This window comes from Haemaphysalis longicornis, unplaced genomic scaffold, assembly GCF_048455015.1.
Source record: "Haemaphysalis longicornis isolate Haplotype H1 unplaced genomic scaffold, Haemaphysalis longicornis Haplotype H1 scaffold_5, whole genome shotgun sequence".
Lineage (NCBI taxonomy): Eukaryota > Metazoa > Arthropoda > Arachnida > Ixodida > Ixodidae > Haemaphysalis > Haemaphysalis longicornis.
In genome coordinates, this window is record NW_027526385.1 from 9,936,575 (window position 1) to 9,951,621 (window position 15,047).

Genomic DNA, 15,047 nt, shown 5'->3' on the forward strand with positions numbered 1-15,047 from the left:
ACGAAGTGAAATTTTAAGTGAAATTTCTAGTTTAAACTAATACTCTAGGTGACAGAGACTTCTCAAAAACAGCCAAGAAGAGTGACGCAATCGGTGATGATCGCGCTTTAAAAAGCCAGCGAGTCCGGCAGACCGCAGGCTCGCCTGCTGCGGTGCGCCGCTCTTTTGCGTACCTGCACACTATGCGTGCACTTTCATTAAACAGTGCTCGTTTGCGTCGCCGTTACGAATACACGGTGCAGCGTTAGCTTGCCGTTTTGTTGCGTGTCTTAGTGACAAATTGCCGCGACCGTCAGAAGCGTGAAATCTGTTTTGCGATTCCGAAATTAGTGGCCGTAAAACAAAGTGGTCGGGCGAACTAAGAGGCCGCTCGCTTTCCTTGTTTGCTCTCGCTTTACTTAATTACGCTCTTGCAGTATACATTCCAAGTTCGCACTTAATAGCCTAGAATGAGGGTGAGCAACGGCCGAGTTCCATGCAGCCGACACGCAGGAGGGCTGGACGGCAAATCGAAAGGGGGGGGGGGGGGAGGGGAGGAGGGGGGGCTTTTAATGCAAAGAGAAAAAATTCAGCGAATTTCTAATAATATTTGACAATAATCTGGCGAAGTGTGAAGACGGGGCTGCAATTTCAACTGGAGGACGCCAATTCTCTGTTCTTGCCTCGCTGTCTAACTCCATTTGAAGTCAAAACTGGCGTGTCGGCGTTCAGATTCGACGACCCCTGCACTACTAAACCAACACAGTCAGTGATGATCGTATGTAAATATTCGGGGCCCCGCGCCGTGTATGCGGCTGTGTTATGTTATGCTGTGTTATGTGGTGTTATAGAAGTACACATCTCTGCAGGCAGCGGGCGTGTGATTTGGTGCATGTTTTGCGTCCTTTAATAGCGCTTAATTTGTTTATTTGGCGCTATTGCCCCACCTACTCGCTAGTATACATGTACCCTCCCGGTCGTAAATCGTGCGGCGTAAAGAATAATTTAGTTTGCGAAAATACAAAATTTCCACTCGTTTCAAAGACTGTGCCAGGCCAGCAGTGTCAGCTGTGTCGGCTGCGCAATTGGCGGTGAGCGCGAACACAGGCGGCGCTGCGAAGCGCGCCTCCGTGACGTCAGCTTAGGGATTCTCGCATTTGTCGTCTGCTTCACTCAGGATCGCTCTCCCTGCTGTTTCTTTGCGCTCGGTCAACGTCTGATGCTTGTTCGCACCAGAATTGGCGTGTGGGTAACTTTTTATCATAATGATAGGCTTAAAATCGCATGCACTGGGTCAATTAAAGTATAGTTTTGGATACCGCTACGGCAGAAACATTGCCGGCGCCACCCCATTCCTTGCGAAGCCGGTCCTGTGCGGAGCGCGAAGAGTCGGAGCTAGGCGTTAGCTTATCATGTAAGCATTCGAACAAAAGGAACAGTCATCTGCTAATAACCGACAACAGCGAACATGGAAGACCCAAACAAATTTTAGGCCTTCAGGGCTGTCGGCTTTGGCAGAAGGCATCACGATTCCTGGTAATCATATGTAAGGTAAAACAGTTTTTGCAACCTTTCCGAACGCTAGAACGCGTTTTGTCACATCACTTTACGTTGTCAAGTCATGAAAGTTTGCCGACATGCACTATAGACTGCAAAAACTGTAGGTTGAGTTCCAAATAACCCAATGTGTATATACGCGGGTGCTGATTCTATACCAGGCATCTAACCAGTATGGAGGTTTATTGAGCAAAACGAGTCACGTCTTCGTTAAATGTATAGTAACACATATATGTTTGTTAAGACCTGGAGGGATATTTCGGATCATTTTGCACAGCCATATCTTCCCGATATTCGGATATGCGTTATAGGAAAACTGCACTCGAAGAGGAGGAGGAGGAGTAAGAGGAGGAGGGAAAACTTTGTTTAACAATTAAATCGATCTGGTTAGTTGGCCGGGTCCTCAGTCCAGGACAAGAGAGTAAAAGTAATTTTCTGCAAATCATAGAACGCCATCCCGAGTATAAATAGGATTTGTTCTTCGCGCCTGGAAGGGTTGAAAAGCAATAATGAGCTACTTGGAATTCTTCTTCGGTTTCTAGTCTTGTAATATATGCAGGTATACTGTTTATTACGTTAGTTAGCGAGTATATCATGCCTTCAACACCGTAATCGTGTCATCATTGTTCGAGTTGAGATTTATTTCGTTATGATAACGATATAATTACGGTAGAAATTCGGAGAACAAAAGCAGCCTTCGAGTAGTGTGGACCACGTTGTTTAGGGCGCGATCGCGGTGGCGTAGCACAAACCTTCTTATTGTATTTGCATGTGAAAAAACAAAGCACGCTACGGATATGCACCTTCTTGCACGCAGCCGTAATGAAAGCCAATTTGTGAAGAAGGGAATGTATGCCTACAAAATGAAGGAAATATCCACACGACCTTTGTGAGGCTCCCAAACATCCCGAAACCTCCTAATAAGAAGTTGGTGACGGCGCACAAAAATTAATGCGTTGGGCAGAAAAAAAAAGCAAGAAACATTATACCGATACAAGACAACAACGAAAGAAACAGAAGAAAGCCGCTTTATTTCCTGCTGTGCGATGAGCGTGTAGAGGCCGCTGCTTGGTACGTAGTATTAGACTGTTGAGTCTTCATAATAGCATCTAAAAAATACTGTAGGGACGCCTACCCATTTTGAATACTTATCGAGAAGCTCTGATCGCTGATCCTGGCGAATAAGCAAGAAAGGACGAGTTACACACGATCTTCTGACCGATACTCTGAAGAAAGCTGTTCTCTATCTCTTCGTGTGTTGCAAACTTGTGGGGGATACAGCTTCAAATTATTCAGATGCGTCAGAAGCTGGCAAAATAGCTGAGTCGCTAGAAATACGCTTTTTAACGCACTACAGCAACGAAGCGGGCGATTTCTAGCCCAGGCACTGTTGCCCCTCACAAGCGGAGTGTAGCAGACGACAGCGGCGCGAATCCCTAAGCCGACGTCAGAGCCAGGGGGCGCCACTCAAAGATCTCACCGCCAATTCTTGCGTTCGCTTGCATGCTCCCGCTGAAGCAACCTTTTGCAGTTACCTTAGGATATAGGATGAGCAGCGTTACGTGTTTATGCTACTCGTGAACTTTCTGTTGTCGACCGCACGCAAGAAGAAAAAACTGTAGCTGTCGTGAACCAGTTAAACCACCCGACCTGCGATACTGTCCCGCGCCGCGACCATCGCGAAAGCTCGCTAAAAGAAAGCCGACAAATCGGCTTCTTTTAGCGGATATTATTTTGTTTATCCTCTGCAACTACTTTAAGGGCTATTTCATACAATATGCAGTCATTTAAACTCGCCACAAAGCGCCACAACCAACTTTCACTCTGGCTTGTAATTGAAAACACATGGAGGGCGGCGAGGGTCGTCTGCTTTTGTACTACCCAGAGGCGTTGGCCGCTAGGGGCGCTGCATGTCGCCAAAACTCCAGCGCAGGAGGCCTATACAGGACTCGAACAGAGCGACAACATCGATTCGCTGTTCTAACAGGAATGGTTTACAACGCTTCGGCAGCTCTATTTATACCCGAAAGCGGTAACGGTCAAACGCCAACACGCTGGAACACGCACTACACTCTTTCCAGAGTTCGTAAGCCGTTCATAGCCTCGGGCACGTTGAGTCCGAGAGAGGGGAGAGAGGAGGACTCCGTTGCGATCACCGGGGCCTGCCTCTGTGTCCTTGAAGAGCGTGGAGACGAGCCGTGCAGGCAGCCGCCGAAGTTCAGCCGCCGCAGGCAGCCGCCGAATGCGCAGAGAGCGAAGCGTCTGACGAGGCTTTGTCGCAACTTGTTGCCGACATGATTGCGCCTGTTTTCGAAGGAGCACGGGTGGCTTCGCCGCACAGCCGAGGAGTGATGCGGGGAAGTACTGCGGCGCTGGCCCATTCGTAACAAGGCGGTTTCAGACAGGCCATAATGGTGCCACCACAGTGAGGTTACAGCTTTTGTTGCTCGAACAGCTTTTGGTGCGGTTCAGGGAGCGCTGACACAAATCCATGTCTGTTAAGTAGACGTAATGAGTGTTCACCACCTGGCAGTTTTGAAATGCCGAAATGTGACACTGTCAGTGCAGTCACTCCTAACAGAATCAAGCCGACCAGTTTCAAGGCCCTGCATTTGTAATATAGAGCAAAACGTTCTTTCTTGCTTTCGCAGAGGAGACTCCGCTGATTCTGGGAATACGACGCTTTTCTTCGGTTGCGTGTGCTTGTTCATCGGAATCGTGGTGATCAGCCTGACAATTCTCACTGCATCCGGCCTGGGCAAGTAACTCGCTCGTTCAAATAATTCTCGGTTCTTCTATGAGATCCACTATGGGCGAAACTCGATGGGTATACCTCCGTCATGTAGGAAAGCTGCGGGACATCGTTGTTGAACTAAGCCCGACATATCGATTAAAATATGAAGCCGTCCTTTTGGGAACGGGTATGAGGATATTTATAGAGAAACTGTTTCAAGTAAAGCAGATACAACAGTACTTCTCTAACGCCGAACCAAGGCTATAAAGAAGACTTCGAAATCGTCACCTTCTTACGCGAGAAATGCACGGTACATTCGATTGAGCCGCCATGCTAGCTGAGTGGATAAGTTGTTCTGCGGCTGACGGTACCATCCTTGTCGCCAAGGTGGCTTCTGTGATAAAGGCAAAAAATTAAAATTTTCATGTGTTAAGGATTCAGCACAGAATGAAGGTCCCCAGGTAGCGGAACCTATATTGTAGAGCCTCACTACGGGGTGCCTCAAAAGCCAGGTGTGGCTTTCACGCATTACAACCACAAATGTTGATATATTCCACCCCGAGGTTGTGCGGAACAAGCAAGTAAAAAGCCTGCAGTACTTAGATACAGAATTGGGCACGCGTGTGGTGTGGTGCTCTCAACGGCGGGCGCCGGGCAACGGAACTTGTCAGGGATTTGGCCACGTCTTCTGTGGTCCTAAAAAGCGGTGTGTACACAATGTGTACAAACGGCACTGTGTAAGCAATTCTTAGTCAACCTTCTGTTAAACAAGTAGTTGTGCCGCTTACAGCATGATTGACAATTATATTAACGGGTTTCCTTATCATTGCTGGTTGCTTTTTGGTAGAACGCCTGAGAAATGCTAGCCAACAGCAGACCATTTGAAGAGGAACCAGGAAAACCCAGAAAACACCTACTTTTTCTATCGTAATGGTTCTGAAGAAGTTATCAAATTCGACATTTAAAAGACGGCTTTAGTTTTCGAGCTTCGCAATTGACACATTTTCGGAGTTTGGTTCAAGATGGCAAGTACAGAAGCCGCACATACACATCGGAAGGAGAGGCAAAGACACAGGGGCAAATGACACGGGCTGTGCTCGCGCCTTCATTAAATGTCGCTGTCTCGTGCGCTGGCACGCTTCCATCATCACAAGCCCTAAATCTTGTGTTGGGAGAAAGTTTGCGCTCAGATATACATGCCTGCAATTTCGGTTAGGCGAACACTGAGCTGGTGGAGTATTCCATTGTCCAGGTTGCTAATGAGGAGCCTTTCCAGGGAGCCTTTCGAGAAAACAAGAAAATTAAAGGAGTCATGGCGCGAACCGCTCATCTGCATCCTATGATTCTATAGGTTATTGGAAGCTTGCACCATGCATTTTTGCATTTACGCGCTCAGAGAAGACAGGAAAACTAATAGTCGACGGGCTAAGGTGCCCTACACCAGATGTTTCTGCTCTCAGTCATTGCTGGGCGCATCTAAGGTGTAAAACGACCAATTCTGTTCATGTTCCATCTGGAAATTAACAGAAATAAATGAAAGTGAATATTGCACACAAATGCTAAGGACAGGAAGGACGTGCGTGGACAGAGAGCTTGCGTTCTACTAGTTTATTGACAAGAACAAATATTTATAACATCAATCTACGTAAAACAACAGGCAAAACTACATATTGAACCAGTAAACGTGTTTATCGACTTCTCCTATAGCCGCGGGCTTGAATATACGCAAACTCGATGCTTGGTTGATACATCTCCCTCCAACTTTGTAACTTCAGCAGCTTATACTATTTCTCTGGTTGTGCGGTTTTTGCTTTTAAGCAGCATGTGGTAGTTTGAAAATAGAGGAACGTTGTTGTGCCCTCGTGCGACTGGTGGTGTTGCAATTGACCGGGTACTCGGCAGTTAGATTGATGTGTCACGTTGTATCTCTTATTTCTCGACCCGTGCGCGATTGCTTTTACATGATTTCTATTCCCTCTGATGCCTAGTATGCCCAAATGTTTATTGCGGACTCAGACAAGACCTTCACGGGACCGTTGTCTGAGCTTGTAAATTGCGCTGCCATTGAGAACTGGTGTACTGGTGCACGTCTGTCATTTGCAGGTGGAAGGTACACAAAATAACCCCTCATTTACCCTTCAACAGGCGAAGATGACGAAGACGACGGAATCCCTACCCGCGTCTACGACGCTGATCTTGGTTACCCTGTTGCTACCGGTGTTGGAACTCCCGGACCTATAAATCCTGGACCTATAACTCCGGGACATACAAAGGTACCAAGGACCCGTTTTTCAGGGCGAAATGCCACAGTGGCTTCGTTGACTCGCGGACCTATAACGCCGGGACATACAACGGGACCAAGAACCCGTGTTCCAGGACGAAATGCCACAGTGGCTTCGTTGGCCCCCAGACCTATAACTCCGGCACATACAAGGGGACCAGGGACCCGTTTTCCGGTAGGAAACGCCACAGTGGGTTCGCTGACTCCGCTCGTGCCATCCCTAAATGAAAGTTTCAAATCAGCATTTGTCGTGATATATTGATTCAAAATATCTACATTCAAAAGGAAAAGAGCGGGACACAAGAAGGTGGCTATCCCAATTACAGGATTCCACTGGCTTCCAAGGCGGCTGTGGGTCTCTCTACCAGCGCTCGCAGTAAGGCAGGGAAGTTGTTGCGCAGAATGCCGCAACTGGTGTGCTTTGTAACTTTTACGCCACTCGCCAGTTACAGTTGTGTAACAAACTCCTCTTTGCAGAGTAGGTATTTTGTTTGGGATATGAGAGGAGCTTGAATTTTGAGGCTTGAAAAAATTGCGTGAGCCGTGTAACTTGCGTGCTTGCGAAGCGCTACTAGGGCATATAAGCAATATTTCTTACCTTTAAGTTGTTGCAGTACATGTTAAAGATGACCTAAACTGAATGTATCATTTTTATTACGCTACAAGCTTTATTTTAAAGAAACGGTTCCAGCAATACCAGCAGTGCTCAATTGAAGACGCAAAAATAGAACAGAGATAGAAACTTGCTTCCTCCTCCTTCATTTTCTAACGATGGCGGCATGCACGCCGAACTTCTCCCTCCTCTACTCCACAACGACTGCTTTCCGCACCAACACATCACATAAAAGGCATACAACAATACGGCACAACAACCCAAATTCTTTTTATTTAGCATTGTAATCAATGCCACAGGTTCACGGTTAAGGCATGTAAGCATCTTTAAAAAAAACGTTTTTTTTTTCAGTACAATTTTTTCTTGTTACATTGTGAGAACTGCCCAAATATTCCGACATGTTTTGCAAAAGAATGAAGTTCTTATCTTAGTTGGTTCAAAAGTACAGCCAGTTATCTAACAGCAGGTTATTGTTTCTGAAACGGAAACTTAAGTGGGGCGGCCAAAGAAACTTTTACCGCAATGCATATCAGCCACATAAATTAAACATTTTCTACTATCTTTTTAACCAATGCGTAAAAGAATATTCAAAGACAATTTTTAAGTCTTTATTTTTCTAAACATTGCTTCGAATTTCCGTAAGGAGATGTGCGACACCAAAAGCACCTCTGGTATTTACTTTGCGCGCAGTTTATACTCTAACGTGAATGCTATCGGGATCCTCTTTTTTATAGGTTTTATTCCTAGTAGAAACGGTAATACCATAGGCTGGGCGTTTTAATAAAAAGGTATCGCAAGGTTCCGTCTAAAAGGGCGACAGAAACAAAAGCTTCGTGACAATCGGTACAAAGAGAAAGCTGCAACCGAGGACTGTGTATACGTGAATCAATCCGTTAGTGTTGCATAGCTTCGGAACTTTGAGAACAGTTAGGTGCCGCTGCCAGAACCTTTACTGCAAGGTAATAGAATGACAGGCATGCGGGAACTATCATCTGTCCTTACACAACTGACGTGCGTTACCCAAGACGCCCACAAGTGCCTGCCCATCATAATTATTACTGTATGTTATGCTGTTTGACGACCTTACAATAGCAAACAAGTATATTAGATATTTCGAGGGAAACAGACATAAAACCGCCCCCACCCGCACTCCCGTAGTACGTTGTACCATTGACCAGTACCCAGTGAAGACGGGTAATCGCCAGTTCATGGGTGTAACAGAACATCTCCCCCCAAAAATACGGGGAGCACAAAAGCCAAAAAGCTCGAAGTACCTCCGTATGGCCCTAGCTATGAACGTGGTCGATTTTTACGTTCCATGACAAGATTATCTGGTTTATACACGGTTTCACAGACGTTATTGTTTTTTTTTTCTCAAAACGATCTGTTGCACTTTGTTCTTGCGCCAACACTTGTAACGTCGAAATGAGTAATTTGTTTTGAATTAAACTTCGCGAACTTGTTTTTATTACTACGCTATGCATTGGACAAGTATATTTTAAAAAAAGGATAGTAAGCTTTGATTTAATCAGGATTTATATCAAGGAAAGCCGACAAAAATTATGCTTTTTTTGCTATTTTTAATATACGTTGATTCCGAAAGATCGGATTGCAAAGATCCAAGTTTGTTGCACTGCACGGTGTCTTGGCTACCTTTGTACCAGAATGTTTGCAATTTCTGCAATCCATTCAATATCTATGACTGTTTTCGTAACGGCCCAGTTTTGGGGTATTTTTGGTCAATAACAATAATAAATAATAACATTTTGGCTGTTTTACTTGAAAGACGGTCATTTATCAGGTCCATGGGAAATGACAATTTAGCAATTGAAATAAAAAAAATGAAAAAGGTGTTGATGCACCTTAGCAATGTACAATGTTAGTGTACTGGAAGGCGAGCGACTACCGAGCTACGTATTAGCTAAGTCGAGTGGGGTGATAACTAGACTACTCTTAATGCTGCCAAAATTTATAGCAATTCCCAGAATTTCTGTTCGGCATGCGTCTCGATAAGCGTCTCTTTTCTGACTGCTTAGCTGCGTTAGGACGGCAATTTCACATCCAAACAAGGGCTGGAGCAGGAATGGAGAAGTGGAGTGGGAGGATTTTCCTTGAAAGACAAGGGAAGAAATTAACTATGTGAAAGGAGGGGTAGGTGAACGGTTTTCACTTCATACTGAGGAACGTTAATTAGGCATGGAAAAAGACGTCAGTTGGACCCTCATATTGATAAGAGGGGGAGGAGCAAACAGGGCGGGCAAACTCAATTGCGTGCACCTCCAGTCCGGCGCGAAACCACGAGACAGCTAATGCCAGCGCCGGTCATCGAATGCGGGGGCCATCATTTTTTAGCAGTGGATCTATTTTAGAGCTGGCCCTGACGATAGTTTAAAACGGGTGCCGTGTCTCGCTCTCTCACTATCAGGTTTCTTCGCTGAGCAAAAGCTGGTTTCCAGAATAGAAAATACATAAAATAAAAAAAAAGGTCCCATGGACTACATGTTTTTAAACAAAACCGTGCATACAACGGTGCATTGCTACAACGGCGCCTGGGCCTCTTGGGCTTCGTGGAAACGTTTTCTCTAGCTGCCTAGGCAAGGGTAAAGAAATGACCGCTTGTTGCTTACCTGATGGCTCGTGGTGTCGAAAGTGGAATAGTGCTTCACCAGCCCTCCCAATTAACGCCTATACGCCCTAATTAGGGAGCCAATTATGTATTTTGCCGTTTTAGTTACGTAGATTGAATTTTGCCGTTTTAGTTATGTAGATTGAATTCACGCTTTTTGCCCAAGGCGATAGCAGTTCGGCAGTGCAGTGAAAACCGCCGCGAAGTCACCAATGGTGCCGAGGTGTTTCAATTACGTACAGCATTCACTAGGGGCTATTTTGGTGACGCGCTCGACACCCCATGTGTCGGTTGGTTGTGGGGCTTCACCACCATTATCCGCAGGGTGCGGGTGAGCTTGTAAGGGGCAATTGCTTGAGCACTAAGGTGTAGAGCAAGGTCATGCGTAGAAGCATATTACCCAAGGTTCCCATGATGACTAAGGGGTATTTGAATAGTCAGTGAATACACACGTCAATATAGCTGCGGTGGCCGCTTCTGCAATTAAGGGGAAAAGCAACAACGCCCTTGTGGGGAACTTTCGACGCGCGTTAGAGATCCCTGAATTGAAAAAAAAATATTTCAGAGCCTTTAGCTACGGAGGGTCTTTGAGCCTGCGTGTAGCAGAGGTGCATCCTAACCCCGAAATTACCGATTTATTTTGGAATTAGGTAAAACAATTAGCAAGTCCCAAATAAGTGACTGAAGTAGAAAGTCCTTGTTTTAAAATGGTAAAATGTTAGATACATTTTCCAGGCCATAAATAAATCTGGCGAATTTAAACTTCACTCCTACTTTAGGCTTCGAGCTGCTGGTGACTCCATCACACTGATTATCACCATGTAATATCACGGCCGCCGTTACTGAAGAACCATGCCTGCGGTTTGGGATACTCGATACGATGGCTACGTGGTTCTAATCTATATATTCGTCAAATGATCCTCGGCCTTCACGCCGATATATGTGGGTCAATATTCATTATAATCTTTAAAAAAATTGGCTTTTGGTGTAATACGTAAAAATGCGGTAACGTAGTTTTGGGTGCGTGCAGTTTTCCTAATTTGTTTTCATGGAGGATATTTTTGCCTAATAATTGTTTATCGATAGTGTTACCTGAAACACGGAAAACAATTTGGCGTACTGGCTTCACAATTTCACGAAAACATGTCAGGTTCTTTTGTATGTATAGAAACTATAAAATTATCGGTACGACCTCGTATACGTCCCTGATTATCTGTTAGACTTCTTCGACGCAAACAATTTTAAACTCCTACCTTACAATTGGTTTAGTGCTCGGTAGTATCCATGTATGTGTACCTCCAACGAGGCCTACTCATCGTAAGCTGAATGATCTCAACACGAGTTCATGTACCGATACCTGGGCTCTTATTTCCCTATTTCACACATACTTTACACGCGCGGTCGCCAGCATGCAAACATTGAAAGTTCCATAAGGCATCTAAAGTCGTGCCAGAGGGTATGTGGGTGGAGTGTATTGATCGACACTGTCCTCAGAGCATACTAGCGGTTAAAAGACCATTAAGCTGGTTCTTGATACCACCAATAAAACAGCGCGAGAGAAACGCTGTGTTTCCGGATATTGCCGCAAAAAGTACGTATGCGCCAAGCAGATATGAACATTAAAAGCGCCATGTTAACACTTTACCCCATATATATAAAATAAATTTTATGCTTTGCGTTACGTTGGCTTAAAGTTAATACTTGCCACTACGGATAAATGAGGTGGTTGTTATGTGTGAAGCGTAACACAAAATACCCTTTCTTGCAGAGCGAAGTCGGAGGAACTTCCCCAGTTACGGTCAATACACCCAAAAGTACTGCTTCTGCAACTACTACAAGAACTACTCCCAAAACTACTGCTTCTACAAAAACTACTACAAGAACTACTCCCAAAAGTACTGCTTCTACAACAACCACTACAAGAACGACGTCAAGACGTAAGACTACTGCTACCACTACACCCAAAAGTACTGCTTCTACAAGAACAACTACAAGAACGACGCCAACACGTAAGACTACTGCGACCACTACAAGAACGACGTCAAGACGTAAGACTACTGCGACCACTACACCCAAAAGTACTGCTTCTACAAGAACCACTACAAGAACGACGCCAACCCGTAAGACTACTGCGACCACTAAAACTACTACGACCACTAAAACTACTACGACCACTACAACAACTACGACCACTACAACTACTACGACCACTACAACTACTACTACCACTACAACTACTACGACCACTACAACTACTACTACCACTACAACTACTACGACCACTACAACTACTACTACCACTACAACTACTACGACCACTACAACTACTACGACCACTACAACTACGACTACCACTACTACGACCACTACAACTACCACTACCACTACAACTACTACGACCACCACAACTACGACGACCACCACAACTACTTGGGCCCCACGTGAGTAAGCCAGAAATTAACTCACCGTATACCTTAACTGGGCCATGCAGACAAAATACAAGTTTATTCGGAAGTTTCGGTGTTGATTAGTGCCCCTACCGTTTTTTCGGGCGGGAAGTGACGTTTATTCACTAAGAAAAAATAAGCAATTTAAGTGAAAATTTTAATTCTCCGGCCAAATCGTGTTTTGTGACGTCCGCCTTGATGTCACATGGATGAGTATTCAAGAAAAATTCAAGTTCGCTGTTCACTCTACCGTCATTCACCCTGGATGGCGGCACCATACTGCTCAGGACAGCTGCTTGCCTTTCTATGCTTCTGACCGGATTTGCACCTGGCTCGTTTTTGTTAAGTTCAGTAGTAATGGTTTCCCGAAACGTGTGGTATGTTTGAGAAATAGGGTCACATAAGACAATGTCACTTACGCCAATCGCCCAGTGTCGTCTGAGACAACCGCAAAGCGCAGCACTGCTGTGCAGTTTTAATGAGAACGGTGCGCTCAATAGCAACCGCAGTGCGAACTAGTGCTTCTATGAATACGTGTACTTTCGTATTTCCGACATTTCACCGCACCATTTTTCCTGCTGTAAAATGAATATGCCTTTCACTGAGCAAAAATAGCTCGTTCGGGAAGGTCATTGCCCCTGCCTAAATTGCATCTGAGACCCCGAGTAAAGACTTTGAGTGATTTCTTAATTACAGGTAACTTCACGTTGGTTATGATATAATATAGCGCGTCGCGCATATTGAACAACACGTACGCTTCAGCAGAAAAGCGACTCTTCGCCCCCTCAGTTGTCTCAAACGTGTTTTTAGAGAACAAAAATATCATGGGCATGATTCGCTACATTTGCCCCCGGCTAATGGCATACCCACTGAATGTCTATTATTGCTGCGACAAGACAATTAACAATTAAATAACCTCTAACTTAGCAGACCATATTTTGGTTTGCCCCTGCTAACATGTCAAAGCTGTGTATTAACCCTGAAATAAGAAGTTCAGAGCGAGTCCTTGTAGAAAACAAAAATGTTTCATTTAACAGCCATCTTAGACTGTTTGACAACAACTGCAATGTTATGGCCTGCCGCAATTCCCTTATCTATTCGGTCTACATTTCCTCAGCGGTGACTCGTGCACGGCTTGCATGTTGTATTGCAGACAGACCGTTGGATATGTACCCTGTCATCTGCACGATTGATTCCGACGGCCAAGACATAGTAGTGCCTCCAGATGGCGTGTGTACCTTTGTGTTCTTCGAGTCTTTATACAAGAAAGGCGCACATAAGCCGCTCGTTCAGACGTCGCAAAAATTGCAACAGTTCTTCAAGCTGGCCGCATCTTCCAAGTCAACCATGTATGGTCTATCTTTTGACACGGAGAAGAGGTAAGCAGAGTCTGCAATTTAAGCCGAGAAGGCATAAACTGCTAGTACAATTCTCGGTGCCATATTCTCTTTGCCGTATGCCAAAACCGGCCACGTTCGCCAAAGGTTCACATAATTTCCTTTAATGGCCACGAACAGAAAATACGACGTTTTATGTGATAATCTAGACTTCCTTAGTGCACGAGGCTCCAATCCGGGCGTGAAACACGTTTCGAGCAAAAAGGACCAACTAATGTTCAGCAACATCCAAATTTCGCGTGATAAAGAGGTAATATGTGCCGGGATGACGTTTTGTCAACCTGAACAAAAACACTTTTATCGGTGTGTTAACTGCGCATCAGTTCTCGAGTGGCACGCTCAATCGCAGCTAGAGCCCCACAACAATATCCAGTTTCGAGCTTTTGGCGTTTGCTTACGTGTCCGGCTACCAAGCGGACACACAAAAATTTATATTGTGTAATATCATACAAAAGTTGCCCTAAAATACCTAGAGAGCCGCTACAAGCTACTATATTGTTTTTAATATTTGAATTAGAGAACGGAAATCTACGATAAAATTGTCATAGTTGTTACCCGCACATGACAGCTTTTTATGTGAACCAAACGTGTATTTTACCTTCACCTTCTCTAAGAAATTTCTGCATCCAGCAGCTCTTTGTTGACGGGTGCCCCAGCTTTCGGCGGAACAGTGGACTTAATGTGGTGGTACGCGAAGCTGCTTCAGAGCCCGGCACTTTACATTACCGCTAGCTGAAGTCGTTGAGCTGAAAAAACCCGACGACCTTTTAATCGGCTGCAAGTGGCTACAAAATAAACGTATGTATTGACAGGCAAAGAGTTCAAATTCCCAGAAAAACTTAGTTTGGCGAAGACTGTACTAGGCAGAAAAATATGGCTATAAACCTAAAGCTACGGGGTTGAGTGAATATTGTGCAAGGAATACTGAACGAAGGACAAATTTATTGTGCCATTTTTTTCCTTTCAGTTCAATGAGGGAGATTCTGAAAGACATCACTGACTCTCGAATCCAGCCCTGGACTGAAACTGTGTTTCGACACAAGGTCTCCCACTGGGGGTGCCTGAACAAACACTCTCGGCAGGCTGACGTGAGCCTTAAAGACGTCTTGACGGTTCTCAAGGTACAAGCACTTTTAAAATTCCTCCAGTGCATGAACACGAACCATTTTTGAGCTGAAGTTAGTGGCCAGTTCACAGTGCCCAACATACTGTTTGAAGCGTTTGCAGTGACAAATATCCCTGTGCAAAAAGCTCATTACACTTTCACCGTCTAATTTACTCACATAGGTCATGTCCTTAGTTCTACCCGGAGAGCATGTTTTCGTCCGATTTTATTCATATGAATGAACCTACTTCAGTAGTACACTGAAAAAAAGTCCGCCACCTTCCCACGAGGGGAACCCTGGAGTGATG